We start from the raw sequence: 15,660 nt of genomic DNA, 5'->3' as shown, positions 1-15,660 counted from the left end.
CCCCTGCATTGGGAGTATGGAGTCTTAGCCACTGGACTACCAGGGAAGTCCCTCGGTTTTTTTTTTTTTAAAGGAGATAATAGCCTGTTACAGTTTTGTTACTTGTAAAGCATTATGAATGTGAACCAATTTTCTCTGCTAGAAACATAAAGGCTCTCTCAGGATGGTCATATTAATCAGTTCTAATGCTTTTGCTTACTTCCACCTGTCCTGGACCAGTCTATCCACCTCCTACAATCTTGACTGGTTGTTCCCCAGGCCTGTTGCAAAACTGATGTCCAGAGAATTTCCTTGTCGTTATCCTGAGAATTTCCTTTACTTACCTTCTGTGTTGGATCCTGTGTTTCTTGGGTCTCACATCTTCCCTTTTCTATGTTTACTGCATCATTTCAACAGGGAAAATCTTCTAATGGTTTTCCAAGAAAGAATGCATGGGAAATAAACATTTTGAGTCACTTCATGTTTGAAAATGGCTATTCTATCCTCACATTTGATAGATAGTTTGGCTGGGTATAGGATTCTAGATTGAATATAATTACCCCTGAGATTGTATAAGGCATTTTTCCTTTGAGTTCTATCTTCCATCTTTTATTGTTGCTTTGGGAATCTTTTTTTTTTTTTTTTTTTCCTTTCTGGAAATTTTGTCTTTCTGGTGTTCTTATATTTCATAATAATGTACCTTTTGTGAATTTTTCTCCTTTATTTTATAGGATATTCAGTGAGCACTTTCAAATGGGAACATATCCTTCAAAAGAGAGAAAACTATTTTTTTAACCTCCTTCAATTTTCTCTAAAATCTCTTTCTCAAACATTATTAGGATATTAAGCTTTCTGGACTAATTTTCTAGTTTTCTGGTCTTTTCTACTATCTCTTAGTCTTTTTGCTTTTATTTTATGTGAGATTTCTTCAACTGTATCTTTCAATTCACTCTCCTTTTTTTGGTGGCTACCATATTTTAAATTTCATACAGCTCTTATTTTTTGTTCATTTCTTTTAAATAGAAATATGTTTTTTATTCTTGGGGTGAAACATCTCCTAACTCTCTGAAAATATATTTATTTATTTATTTATTTATTTATTTATTTATTTTGCGGTACGCGGGCCTCTCACTGTTGTGGCCTCTCCCGTTGCGGAGCACAGGCTCTGGACATGCAGGCTCAGCGACCACGGCTCACAGGCCCAGCCACTCCGTGGCATGTGGGATATTCCCGGACCGGGGCATGAGCCCCTGTCCTTTGCATCGGCAGGTGGACTCTCAACCACTGCGCCACCCGGGAAGCCCTGAAAATATTTTTTGAGGTTTTCTTCTGTTCCTGGCATATCAACCATGTTTCTTTCCAATTGCTTTATTCAGTATGTGTGTATGTGTGAATGCGCATGTGTGTGTTTATGTGTCTGAGATTGCTGAGTCTATCAGAAATCTATCCTCTCCTTTTTCCATAAAACAATTTTATTCAGGACAGATATGTACCCTGCTGAAAGACTGCATTTACCAGCTTCCATGGTAGCTAGAGAAGAAGGGTGTTCTGGCCAGTGAAAGGTAAGTAGAAGTATTTGGAGGGCTACTATGGAAGCTGCCTAGAAAGAGATGACTCAACTGGAGGGTTTGCTTTTTTATCTTTCTGTTCTTTTCCTCCCTGCTGTTTGGAATTGGACATGATGGCTGGAGCTCTAATGGCCATCTTGGACTGTGAGGTTAGTTGAGGTCAGAATCTAGATGCTAGCTTGATGAAACAGCTTTCTGTTATCTTGAAAGAAGCAGCTTGTGTCCCTAATGACTCTGTACCACCATACACATCATGGAATGCCTACTTTCAGACTTGTTTTACACAAAAATGATATTAATTCCTCTTATATTTAAAACATTATTATTTTTGGCCAACTGTTAGATGCAGCCAATCCAGTTTCAGTCTTTGATGTTGAGAGCTTTCACACATATCAGGTGATCCTTGGAGATCTAATCATATTTTATATGAAGTATTAAAAAAACTGGTGAAAGCTCTGTATATATGAGTAAGGCTTGTCAAATCTTTGTGTTTCACTAAAGCAAAATCAGGGAGTAAGCTGGCCTTTTCAATGGGGAAATCTTTCTCTTAGGCTTGTTTATTTTTGTAGGAAGTATTTCCAGTCACCTGCCTAGTGTTTAGTAAGCAAGTAGAGGAAAGAGGATAGGGACCTGCCTGTTACTTATGTAGCTATTTCCTTAATTGTCTTTTTAACATAGTGCTTCACCATACAGGAAGTGGAGCCACCCTTGTTCAATTTTTTTAGAAAAAAAAATTTTCCATCTCTTTGTTGGGTAGGAGAATAATTGTCATTTAGTGGCTGAGGGTGTAGGAGAGGGGATCTGGGTGTCTAACTACTCCTTATACAGACTTTATACCAACCCTTCTGCTTTGTGCCCCACCCTTCCCCTGATAGCTTCCATTTCTGAGTGTTTCTGGGTTCTGCAGTCTGAATCCCTTTGCATATTACTGGCACCCTCCTCTATAGGCCTTTAGCATTCTTGTTTCTCTTTTCTACTGAGTCACTTCCCACTTGTCTATCATTTTCCATCTTCTTCTAACATCATCTTTCCTATTTTTTTGTCTTTGTGGGTATACCCCTCTTTCTAATCACCTAAAGTTACTGGCCATACAGACACTACTGATATTTCATGGAAGAACACCATTTTCTTGAAACATTTTATCAGACATTTGTCAACACTGAGTCTCATCTGCCACCTTTTAGCCATCAGTCCTGTGGGATCTTTCTTGAACTGCCTTATATGTATTGCTCAAAAGACCTTAGTGTTATCCCCGGATGCAAAGATTTCCTTGTGCAATACTCGCTCACCGGAAAGTGTCAAATAAGACAGGGACTCTGGAACTTAATGGCTAACACTCTTCAGTCCAGAAAAGATCCCATTTCTTTGCTTAAGCCGTGTTCTCATTGCTTAGCCCGAGCATCTGGTCCTGAGGTCCACATCTCTGTGTACCCCTTTTCCAGTCCCCCTGGTCTCTTCTGCTCTTCTTTCTCACTCAGTGCTTCTTTGTGCTGAAGTGCAAGGATTCCCTGGGATGGGGTGCAGAGTCACTTCCTGTTTTACCACCCATCGCTGAAGTGGATAGGTTTATGAAGCTCATTTACCTTGATAAATCCCTCAGCCACTGTGAATCTACCATTAAGGGAGTCGTGCTTAGATGCTTGATTCCCTGTGAGAGTTGTAGACTCTGATTTAAACAAAGGGAAAAAAAAAACCCCACATAAAGTAATCTTATTTAGGCTTTCTCCTCATCTTTCCTTTTTGGATTCAGCTGGGCCCTTAAATATCTCTTGCATCTAGGTTTTAGTCATCTCCCCTCATATTTTTCCTCCTTCTGTCTATTATCTTGTCTTCTAATGGTTTATCCTATTTAGCAGCTCTGTTCTCTAATATATGTTTCATGGTGTAAAGGCTATATTCTTAGTCTTCCAGGCAGTTACTCCTTAGACACCACAAATGCTTTCCTGTCTCTATAAACTTGACTCTTGCAGATAGGAAGAACTGTTCTGCACTGGATGTGTACATATCCATTCAGCACATGGACTAATCTCTTTATTCTTTTTTTTTTAATCTCTTTATTCTTGTTGGTGACTTTCTTCATCTCTAAGGGCAGTGCTGAGAGAGAGAGCCATCCCCCTTGACAGTGGGAGAAGATGATGGGTAAATAATGCTCGACAGGGTATGTCAGTTAGCTGTGATACAACTGCAGCACCATGCAGCGATAATCACTTCCTCAGCCCAGAAATACACCTATGGGCTGAGAGTCGGCTGTCTAGGTTGAGCTTGGCTGGAGGTGGCTCTCCCGCAGGTGCTTTTTCTCCTTCTCCTGAGACCAGCTGCTAATATAAGCACGTTCTTCTCATGGCTGTGATAGAACAATACGGCAAGCCCAATAATGCAAGTGCTTTTCAAGTTATTCTGTGCATCATGTATGCTCACTTTCCACCAGCAAAGGCATGTTACATGGTCAAGTGCAGAAACAAGGTGCAGGAAAGTACAACCTACCTACTGAAATGAGGAGGGAGAGGCAGAGTCTAATTTGAACTTAAGTCTAATTACCGCCAGAACCTGCGCCCTTGACACCATACCACTCAGGGCAGTTCACTTTGAGATTTTAGAAGCAAACTAATGTGAAAGAAAAGACAGCTTAATATACCTCAGCAAAAATTTAACAGCCTTGTCTGAAATCCCTAAACTCATTACTAGTGGCTTAAGGGCTAAGAAAGTTAAAAAGTGACAGGAGAAAAAAAAAGTTCCCACTCTTCCAGCTCCCACCCCAAATACAAAACAATCTGCAAAGATAGCACTTGCTAACGTTTCGTTTAATTATCCAGGAGTTTGATGGGAGAGAATGTTTCATAATTTATAAGTCAATTCTTGTTTAGCCAAATTAGGTCTTTAATTCTTGCATATTATAGCAACTATAAAATACAATTACATGTTACATAGGAAACAAACCCATAAAAGCAAAATGAACCAATCAATATAGCTCATTCCCCAAAGAATTCTGTTTGGTATTTTAATGAGCCAAACTCCAAAACTAAGAATCAATATCCATTATGATCCTTTTAGAAAGGAATGGTGGTCACATCTTATCACGATGAGTATTATCAACAGAAAGTTTCCTTTAGCCTGTTTCTCTAAGGCCTAGGCAGCAGCCCATGGCAATAGTGTTTGGCTGAGCTCATTACAGCGACATTTGCTTCTACAAATAATTTAATAGGTGCACATTTATGTATGTCAAAGTCTTTCACTTTGATAGAGAGAAAGGATGGAGTTGGTGGAAAGACAGTCTTAGCTCTCTGACTCACAAAGCCTGGACCTCCCAGAGGTGGTGTGAGAGCAGTGCAAGCCCTTGGGCCCATGCAACAGTGACCCTGGAACAGTGAACCCGGAGAGCAGGGTATTTTGCTAGGAAAACACAACAGCAAAGGTTCAGGTATCAAATTATGATAAAGGACCAGGAAACTCTCTGGTGATACTTCTATTTGGGAGAAAGACAGAGGCAGGAAGAAAGGAAAAGAAAGAAGGAAAGGAGGGAAGGAAGAGGGAGAAGGAAGGAGAGAGAAGGAGGGAGGGAGGGAGAAAAGGAGGGAAGGAAGGGAGGGAGGGAGGGAGGGAGGGAGGTGGGAGGGAGGTGGGAGGGAAGTGGAAACAGATAGAGAGAAGAGAGGGCAAAGAGTGACTGAGAACATACAATTTGTATTTGTCCCCTAGAGGGAGATCTGACTGAAGAGTTAAGGATCTAATCAACCAACCTGACCTATTTTGGGGCCTTGGGAAAATAAAACCTAACCCTTATTCAGCACTTGCTTGCTGCCCAGGCTCTATAACATTCTGTGACAATGGAAATGGCTCTTCTATACTATCCAATATGGTGGCCACCCATCATACATGGCTATTAAGCTCTTGAAATGTGACTAGTGCAACCAAAGTACTGAATTTTAATTTTATTTTTAATTAATTTTAGTGGAAATAGCCACATGTGGCTGGCGGCTACCCTATGAGACAGCACAACTCTATATTAAGACTATATGTGCATTCATTCCTTTAATCCTCACAACGACTATTATCATCTCCATTTTGTAGATAGGGAAGTAGGCACAAAGAAGTTAGCACCTTGCCTGAGGTCATAGAGCTGGTAAACATCAGAGCCAGGAATCATAGTCCTTATGCTTCATATTGATCTTTAGTCCTAAATGAAGCAGATTCTACAGGAAGAGACACAATCTTGCTTTATGATGACAAAAGTGTAGCCAACAGATATGTACAAGCTCTTTGGAATTTGAATGGAAAGGACCTTGTAGATCCTAGGGTACCATCCACAGAAGACATCTCAGAGGCCCACCCCGCCACTGGCTTCTTTATGATCAGAGCTGGCCATTCTGAATGGATTGGGCACAGCTTTTCCCCAGTGTGTTTCTTGGAATATCAGTCTTTCAAGAATAAAAAGTGGGTGATGGAGGAATGGGGAATAAGTGGTCAAAAGCATTAGAGAAGAACTAACATGTTATATTCCTCTCTTTGAGGCTCATGTACATGCAATCATCTTAAAGGTTCTGGTTCCATCTTTTCCCCTTATCTAGTGTTTCTCTCATTTATTTGACCACTAAAACTTATTGGGAGTGGGTGGGTAATATATTGATTGGTTGAACTGCTATTGGAAAAGGCTGAATTATAGCATTTCTGAATTTTGCCCTGGACCTGAGGGTAGGCAGATGTTCAGGAATATATATTTTTAGGCCTTAGTACTCGGCCTGGAACTTCTGGACCACTGGCTCTCTTGGGTCTCCAGCTTGCTGACTACAGATCTTGGGATGTCTCAGCCTCTGTAATCATATGAGCCACAGGCTTTATTGTAAAGAATTGGGTCACATGATTATGGAGACTGAGACTCCCAAGATCTGTAGCTGGCAAGCTGAAGACCCAGGAGAGCCAGTGGTATAGTCCAGGTCAAGTCCAAAGACCTGAGAACCAGGAAAAGTGATGGTGTAAGTTCCAGCCTCAGGGGAGGAGAAGATTGCTGTCACAGCTCAAGCAGTCAGGCAGGAGGAGTTCCTGCTTACTGAGCCTTTTTTTTCTATTCAGGTCTTCATCTGATTAGATGAGGCCCACCTACACTGGGAAGGGCAGTCTACTTTACTCAGTCTATAGATTCAAATGTTAATCTCATCCAGAGATGAGAAACATCCAAATGTTTCTCATCCAGAAACACCCTCACAGACACACCAAGAATAGCGTTTGACCAAATGTCTGGGTGCCACATAGCCCAGTCAAGTTGACACATAAAATTAACCATCACGCATAAGATAAACTTATTTGTAAGTGGTATGTAAGTTACATTTTCTTCAACCTCCAGACATGTTTGCAGATAAAATTCCTGTAAATTTAATGAAATGGGCCAACATGTTAATATGAAAAAGATATAATGAATAGATTATTTTCTTTGTGTTTCCAGACTTTCTGGATGCTCTGTAGTACATTCATAATTAGACCCATTCTTTTAAATGTAGGGACACTTTACCTAAAAAGATGTCTAGAGGTTGAAGGAGAATATATTGATTATACTATTTGACAGTGAAGCTAACATATTCTTTAAAGATAAGTTTATATTTTTTGTATCCTGACATTTCAGACACCCTTTGGGCTTTTTTTTTTCTCAACTCCCTCAAGGCCTTGATGTAATCACATTCTCTGCCCACTAGTTTTCTGGTTCTCCTTTCTCCTCAATTGTCAAAACCTGCTTCTGGGACAATAATCTGATAACTGCATTAATTTGATCATTTGGACTATCAGCAAACACCCATTGGGATTTCACTCAGTGCCTGGTCCTGTGTCCCAGAGAAGAGTCAGACCTCATTAGCCCTAGTGGCCTAGTGGGGACATGCCTATGTAGTCATGGAGAAGGGGTCTCAGGCAAGGCTGCCCCGATGGCACAGAGGATGATACATGGAAAAGAGACAATGTTCTCAGTGGAGCGTAGATCAAAACAGCTCAAAGGTTTCTAACAGGTTTCCAGGGAATGGCAGCGTGGGCATCCCTGTGTGAATGCCTTAGCCTGCCTGCCACTGCTGGCCTGGAGCTGCAGGCTTGGGAGGCCAGGGTTGGAGGAGGGGGAGAGTGAGACTCAGGACACTGGACGTACCGGGGCAGACCCAGCCCTGCCCAGCTCACTGGGAAGCTCAAGAGAGCTGCCTGATGGGGAGAGAGCCCTGGTGCTCTCTTGGGAGAAACCCAACCCAATTTTCCCCCTAGCACAAGGCCACCATATAATTTATCATCCAAACCAGAACTCTTTTGAGAATCAAAGGAGGAACTCTTAGAAATTGTAATGTGAACATAAACAGTGTCCATAAACCACGACTGTCCTGGGGAAATTGGGTATATGGTTAGTCTGCCCTGGGGTGAGTTAGATTTTTATGCCAGTGGCCTTCACCACCTACTTGGAAAGGAAGCAGGGTATAAAAAGAAGGGGGTTCAATTTGTTCTCGAATAAAACATGCCTAATTCCCAGGGAAGCTAATAAAATATAGAGAGTCTTAATCCCCAACACCGGAGATCTAGATTCAATATGTCTGGGATGGTACCTAGAATATGCATTTTAGCAGACTTCCCACGTGATGGTCTGAGGTTCATGCCTTGAGAAAGGCTGGGCCTCAGGGTCAGAGTTGGGTGTGGATGTGAGCCTTTTCATTACTGGCTGTGAAACTTTTCTAGTCCCTAACTTTTCTAGTCCTTAACTTCCTCAACTACAAAATTGACTTAATATTTATCTTATAGAGTGTTCTGTGGATTAGAATGACCATAGTTAAAAGTACTTAACACAAAGCTTGGTGCATTGTAAGCAGTTGAAATATATGAAATGGCCATGTTTGTAGCTCAAAACCATTGAGTACCAGTGATTTCATATGGTTCAATCTAATAATTAAGAAGGAAATATTCTGAAGGCTTCTTGAAGTTTGTTCCACTGGGAATTTATCCTTAAGTGTTTAAGTAGGCGGTGCAAATGGCGGGTTTTTTGATAGAGGCAGAGGGAACTATAAACTGCAAAGTGGATGGCACTTCTCCTAACCATCTCAGCCTGCTGGACTGATCTATGACAGCACTGCCCTAACTTTAGCTCGCACACAAATCACCTGAAGCTCTTGTTAAAATGCAGATTCAGGGCTTCCCTGGCGGCGCAGTGGTTGAGGGTCCGCCTGCCGATGCAGGGGAGACGGGTTCGTGCCCTGGTCTGGGAGGATCCCACGTGCCGCAGAGCGGCTGGACCCGTGAGACATGGCCGCTGAGCCTGCGCGTCCGGAGCCTGTGCTCCGCAACGGGAGAGGCCACAACAGTGAGAGGCCCGCGTACCGCAAAAAATAAAAATAAAAATAAAAAAATGCAGATTCAAACTCTAGGGTTGGGCTTGAAATTCTGCAAGTCTAACAAGCACCCAGATAATACTGCTGCTGCTGCTGCTGGTCCAGGGACCTTGCTTTGAGAAGCAAGGATAAAGGAAGCTTAAAGGGAGATCAATTTTTAAAGCTGTCCCCAGAGGTCTTGATTCTCCAGTGAATAAAAATGAAGTGCTCCTCTTCCTAAATTGAATGATATGAATGGACATCTCTGGGGCGTCAGGGTGCCCTTAAATTAATTGCTTTTTTTAAAAGTATTTTTAGCAAAATTACTGTGCATTTATCTTAGCAAATATCCAGAAATTTGAATATATCCACATTCTGATAGATGAAGCCTTCCCTTTTCAAGAGGACTTACTTTTTTTCTTATTACTATGCAGAGAAGCATGGAAGTTTAGAGCTTAAGTGCATTTATTCATTCATCAAACATTTCTTTAGCATCAGCCATGTGCTCTGAACTCTGATAGGTTTGGGGATAAAGAAAGAAAATCAGAAAGGGACCTGAGAGAACGTTCCAGAGCTAGTTAAGATGCTGGTGAGACCAGATCACAGAATTCCTGACCCACAGTGTTTCTTCCTTCCCACCAGGTCATGACCCAAGGGTGGCAAGTGATACAGCAATTATTCTATGGCAGGGTTTCTAAAATAAAATTCTGCAAGCCCAAATTCTATTTTTCCCATTCTTTTTCACTGTGTGCATTGGCTAAATGCTCTATCAGAAAGAAATGGCCAGGAGATATGTACATTTTCCTTTATGGAATCAGTTTTTCCAACTATAAGATGAGAAATTGGTTTAGATAATTTCTAAGGCCTCTTCCAACTTCAAAATTCTATAATTCAAAGTAGGCATGGGAGTTTTGGTCTCAATCTGCATCTCCTCTTTGAACCTTTGGGCCACTTTTCAACTTGGGACTCTCTTCAGTTTTGCCCACCCACCTGTATCATGGGAAGGTGAACATCAAGGGGTGAAGGATAACAGATTCCAGTCTAGCTACGTTGCTCCAGAGAGGTTTTAAACTAAAGTCATGAATCATACTCCCCACCGACTGAACTGTATCTCAATATGGATTTAAATTCATGTATCTGCTCCTAGGTTGATGTACTCTATAACTGAGAGGTCTGGCTCACTGGCCACTTTATGAACAGTGGGGAAGGGCCAGCACCTTATGGTTTATGGTGGACGTCCCAGGCGTGATGATTTAGTGCGGCCCGTCTCTTTGAGTACGATATGGAACTGCTGGCTTATTAGCCAAACTGGGTCATTCTGTGTCTCTGGAACATCACTACTGTTCCATCTGTTCCACCCATTTTTTCATCCTCACACGAGGCCAGTGACTCACCTGACTCATTGACTTACCACAAAAGCCAGCCAGTGCCCTTGTCCTTTTGGTGATCCAGGATGAAGTTTCCTTATTGATTCAGATGTGTATTTGCCCGTCACTCATTTTATCTCAACTTCTTGTCTGTATTATTTTATCTTAAGGTACTTAGCTTTCCCAGTAGCCTGTATAGAGAGATAGATAGATAGATAGATAGATAGATAGGTAGGTAGATAAATGTAATACATTGTGATTTCTCTTCTGTGTATCAGACCCAGTTTTACAAAGATCTTTACCAGGACTGCAAGAGACTTGCTATGGCTCCTTGGTGTTGTTCATCAGACATGGATTTTAATTATGAAATTAACCTTCTCAAAACCATGCAGTGAGCTGATGTGTAAGGTCGTGAAGCTGTGATTCCCTGCCTGAGTGTCATCACAGCCTGAAGCTGGCACGCAGGGATTGTTGTTCATTAGAACAACAATCAGAGGGCAGAAAAATCCTTACTCTGTCAGGACTCATATAGCACCCGGAGGAGCATGGTAGCAGTTTTGATTTATAAATACCTAGAGACTGACCATCATTTACCACATGATTCTTGACATGAGAATTAACAGTCTTAGCTTCAGAAGGCGCCTCATTGTTCACACTAATTCAAGTCCTCTACTTGATGCTTAAGTGTTCCTGGCTACATAGTGTTCAAGGCCGGGCTGACCTCTTTCCAGCATACCTCCTCCCCCTTCAGCACGCCCGGTACCCCAGCTGACATGTGAAACACACTCTCATCACTCCAGGGTGGGAAGAGGCTCAGGCCTCTTCTGGCATCCTTTACCCACTTTCCAAATCTTTAGATCCAGCTGCACGTTGTTTATACTTGTTTGCTCTTCTCTGGCTTCAAACTCTTGTTTCCACCCCCCAACTTGAATGTCCCACCACTGGCAGCCTGGGTCTTATGCTCTTTACATTTTTTAAAAGTTTAAAATTTTAGCTTTGCCCACTACTCTGGCCTTTCTGGTTCTCGTGAAGACTTCTTGCTCTAGATACTGGCCCTTAAATTGGTCCCCTTAGCAGATGTCTGGATACACTCAGCCAGAGGGAGCAGATACCTTACTCTATCAATCCCTAGAAGGGCTCTGACAGTCCATGCTTAATCCTTCAGTGGCAGAAAATTCATTCCACCTTAAGAGAAACCATCACCTTTAAAACATCTTCCTTATTGAAGGAAAATCTGTCTCCATTTTACTTTTCTTCCATAACATGGCCTAAGTTCACTCCTTATAGAACAATTCTAGCCCCTCACCTTCACCCCCAATATTCACCCCACCCCAAGTGGCGGATTTTACAAAAATGGCTGCAACAGCATGTCTGGTCCAAGAAGCTCTTCCAGAATCTCTCCCCTGGCTTTTCAAGAGTTGCATTCTGTGTACCCTCCCCTTGAAACTGGGCAGGCCTTTGTGGTGGACTTGATAGTAAGGATGCAGCAGAAGTCACACCGTGTGGCTTGCTGGCAATACAGCTACCACTGAACTCTCTTCTCACTTGGGACTTGAATCTTTGAAACACTGAACCACCTTATAAGGAGTTCAACTACTCAGAAGCCGCCATGCTGGAGAAACCACATGAGAAACCATGTAGAGAGAGGAAGATGCTGAGGAACCTAGCTAACTGTCTTCCCAACTCAGGCCCCAGACAAGGGGGCAAAGAAGCTTCAGAGATGATGCCAGCCCCTGCCGCCACATGACTGCAACCACCTGAGAGGCCCTGAGTGAGAATCCCTCAGCTAAGTCCAGCCGGCTCCCAGAACCATGAGAGAGAACAGTAGTAAATGACTCTTACTGTTCTAAGCCAGTGCTTTGGGACGGTTTGTTATACAGCATTAGACAACAAACAGCAGACAGCATGAAACTTCTTTCCAGCTAAAGTCAGCCATTCAGCAAACATTCACTAAGCACCTACTGTGACAGGAGAAATCACCTGTTGCTCTAATTGGGCCTCTTAGGATCTGCTGGTCCTCTCACTGGCCTGACCAAAAACACCAGGTTTTAGACACAGGTGAAGTTGTGCCAGTGCTCTCCTAAAATGTGGCAACTAGAACTCAATCCCATACTCAGCACTTTGTTGGACCATCCCAGACAGTTTGTGTTCCTAAGCCACACCCACACAGTGGGGTTTCCTTTGCATCCCAGCTCTGATCCTTGCCAGCTGTGTGACTCCAGCCAAGTCACTGAAGCACTCTGGACCCCAGTTTCCCCATCTAGGAGGTGAGATTATTAGCGCTCACATAGAAGGGGTAGTATGGCTATTAGATAAGATAACGTATGTACAGTACCTGGCGTGATGCCTCACATAGTAAACGCTTACTAAATGGTAGACGCGGTTACTATTTTCATCCCCAATTCTGGAAAATAATTGTTTTAATGTACATTAAAATCAAATTAGCTTTGGCAGCTACTTAGACTGTTGACTCCCGTGGAATTTACGGTAAGAGAAAATCTTTTTTTTTTTTTTTTTTGCGATACGTGGGCCTCTCACTGTTGTGGCCTCTCCCGTTGTGGAGCACAGGCTCCGGACGCGCAGGCTCAGCGGCCATGGCTCACGGGCCTAGCCGCTCCGCGGCACGTGGGATCTTCCCGGACCGGGGCACGAACCCGTGTCCCCTGCATCGGCAGGTGGACTCTCAACTACTGCGCCACCAGGGAAGCCCAAGAGAAAATCTTTAAGTCAGTGTTTCTCCAGCCAAGAGAGGAGGATGACAACATTGGGAAGGAAGTGTCCCTTCATCTGTATCTTACAAGAGCCCTAAGTGTACCTGGTCCACGGTCAGACTTTCACTCACATACTTTTGCATCAGCCACAGGCTTTGGGCTTTTCCTCACCTTGACTTTCCTGGTTAGTTGTTTGACAATAAACACTATTACATTTCAGCCTGCTAACGTAGCTTCTGTTGTAGCATGTTGAGATGTCTTTAGATAATAATTCTGTCATCAAACGTATTCAAAGGTAGTCCTTTGGACTTTATGTCCCCTGTCACTTTGACCAACACAGCTTGTATATCTTCATCTGTCATCAACAAAGAACAAGAGCGTGTTGAACAGGAGTCCTTCAGCCTCTGCTGAAGAGCTGCCCCCAGCCTCCCGAGGGCTTCTCCTGGGGATGGATGTTCAGCCAGTCATCAATCCACCTTGCCGAGCTCTCACCTGAGCCGTGATCTCTGCCTTCTTTACAAAGATCGCGAGAGACTTTGACAAATGCTCTGCTGGATCCAGAGGCCTTATGTCTACGGGATCTCTGACAGGCCTGTCAAGAAGCCATAATATAAAGGGAAGGGTCTTCAGCAACCCGCCCTTAGTGGGGCCTGGCAATCTCAGCTTTCTTTTTCTTTTTCAAATTTAACTTTCACCATTTCAATAATATGTCCTAGACTCTTACTTGGTATTGAAATTGGAATCACAAGTTCACCGAATCTACTTATTTTGAAGAGTAATTGGGTGCGAGGTGGCCCTCTCTGAGCCCTCTCTCTCCTCCCCTCTGTCTCCTCCCTCATCCTTTCTTCCTTTTTTTCTCTCTCTTCCTCCCTCCCTCCTCTTGCTCACTTCTTCTCTCTCTCTCTTTCTTTCCTTGCTTATTTATTTACTTACAACCTTGAATTTGGAAATCTTTAAACAAATAGAAAAATAGAGAAACTAGTATAACATCCCCCAACCTTCCCGTCACCAGCTTCAAGGCTTAGTTCTCTGCCAACCTGTTTTTTCTGTGCCCTGGTACAATCCTCCCCCAGCCGCCACTGGATTCCTCTGAATAATATCAGATTGTTTCATTGTAAATAATTCAGGATGTGCCCCAAAACAGGTTTTAAAAAAAAATTTTGTAGCTAAAAAAAATAATTCCTCTAGATTGTCTTTTAAACTTTTTTTTTACACTTTGTTTAAATCATTATCCTAACAAGTTCCTTACATTACACTGGGCCCATATGTCTCTTAAGAGACTTGTAAGTCTCTATTCTTGTTTTTATTTTGCATGAATTTTGTTGAAGATATCAGTTCATTTGTTCTGTAAAATTTCTCACATTCTGGATTTTTTGGTACCTCATGGGTGTTTAACATGTTCCTCTGTTCCCCCATATTTCCTCTAAACTGGTAGTTAGAGTTAAAGGTCTGCTCTAATTCAACGATTTTTGGCAAGAATATTCTATAGACGGTGTTGGGTACTTCCTACTGTGTCACATCGCATGGCACATAAAACCTGGCTGTCTTTCTTCATGTAATGTTAGCGATCTCTAAGTGTATTTTCTCCTTTTTGAAAAACGGAACTGTATTTTATATGTGCATATTTGTGTTAATATTTATATGAATATATCTCATGCACCTAGATCTCTGAATGACCACTGACCAAAATTTAGGGTTTTATTTTCATGCTGTCTCAGGTCCCTGAGTAGAATGTGTCTGCATCAGGACCTTAAATGGTATTTGAAGAACCCAGCTAAGGGCTGTATTTCCTTTGCTACTCCAAGTGTGGTCCACACATGAGCAGCACTGGCATCACCTAGGAATTTGTTAGAACTGCAGAATCTCCAGCCCTGCCCAACACTTATTAATCAGAATCTGCATTTTAATCAGATCCTCAGGTGACTTACAGCATTTGAGAAGCTCTGTACTAGTCCATCAGACCCCTCCACACGCATGCTAAACAAAAACTTGAGCCCTGGAGGCTTCTGGAATCCCCAGTAGATTTCAGTCTGTAAGTGGAACCCATGGTCCATTGTGACATAACTTGGCTATCTAAGGACTAGAGGTTTTGTCACTTGTCTCCTTCATGTTTCCTCTCTCCTCCCTAATACTCATCCTGTTAGTTGTTACTGCTTCTTGGGTTTGAGATTCAGAGTTCAAGATGTCTCAAAATTCTGAACCCTTTCAGAAATGAAGATGCCCATAAAATAGCTTTTCACATCCTCAGTGTGGTATCAAAGAGAAAATACCAAACTATGTGTCAGGAGATGTGTATTCTGGTCCAGCCTCTGCTGGATCATTAATGGTGGGATTTTGAGATAGTCATGTAAGTCTTGGGCTCATGTGTTTACAATATAGAAAGAGGGGTTGACCTAAGCACTTTTTAAAGCCTCTGTGTTCATCGTGATGACTTTAGGACGGGCAGCATGAGGAGATGCCAGCAGCAGACTCGAGAGCCAGGCTCCTGGTTCTGCTGCTTGCTGGCTACATGTCTTTGGGCTGCATGCCTCTGCTTTTCATAGGGGAGATACGGATAAAGTGCGTGCCTACCTCATATGGCTATTAAGAGAATTAAGTGGATTATTATTTATTGAGTGATTGGAACCCTACCAACCCATAGGAAGGGCTATATAAATACTTCTTAATTTGTTTTAAAGTAGTGGATTCTTTGATCATTTGGATATGTTCCCTC

The 15,660-nt window shown here is 42.4% G+C and overlaps 1 protein-coding gene and 1 long non-coding RNA gene across 2 annotated transcripts in view; one reads left to right on the top strand and one right to left on the bottom strand.

The window, feature by feature from the left end:
- GADL1 (glutamate decarboxylase like 1) overlaps window positions 1-15,660 on the top strand; it is a 490,491-nt gene that overhangs the window by 238,229 nt on the left and 236,602 nt on the right. The gene's annotated exons all lie outside the window — the stretch shown is intronic.
- LOC141279645 (uncharacterized) lies at window positions 314-14,912 on the bottom strand. The gene is made up of 3 exons (XR_012334228.1): window positions 14,876-14,912; window positions 10,281-10,427; window positions 314-406 (listed from the first exon to the last, which is right to left on the bottom strand). It is a non-coding gene; the product is annotated as an uncharacterized lncRNA (long non-coding RNA).

The sequence above is a fragment of the Tursiops truncatus genome, chromosome 10, assembly GCF_011762595.2.
Source record: "Tursiops truncatus isolate mTurTru1 chromosome 10, mTurTru1.mat.Y, whole genome shotgun sequence".
Lineage (NCBI taxonomy): Eukaryota > Metazoa > Chordata > Mammalia > Artiodactyla > Delphinidae > Tursiops > Tursiops truncatus.
Note: the sequence above shows the minus strand (reverse complement) of the source record. Positions and strands in the feature narration are given on the sequence as shown.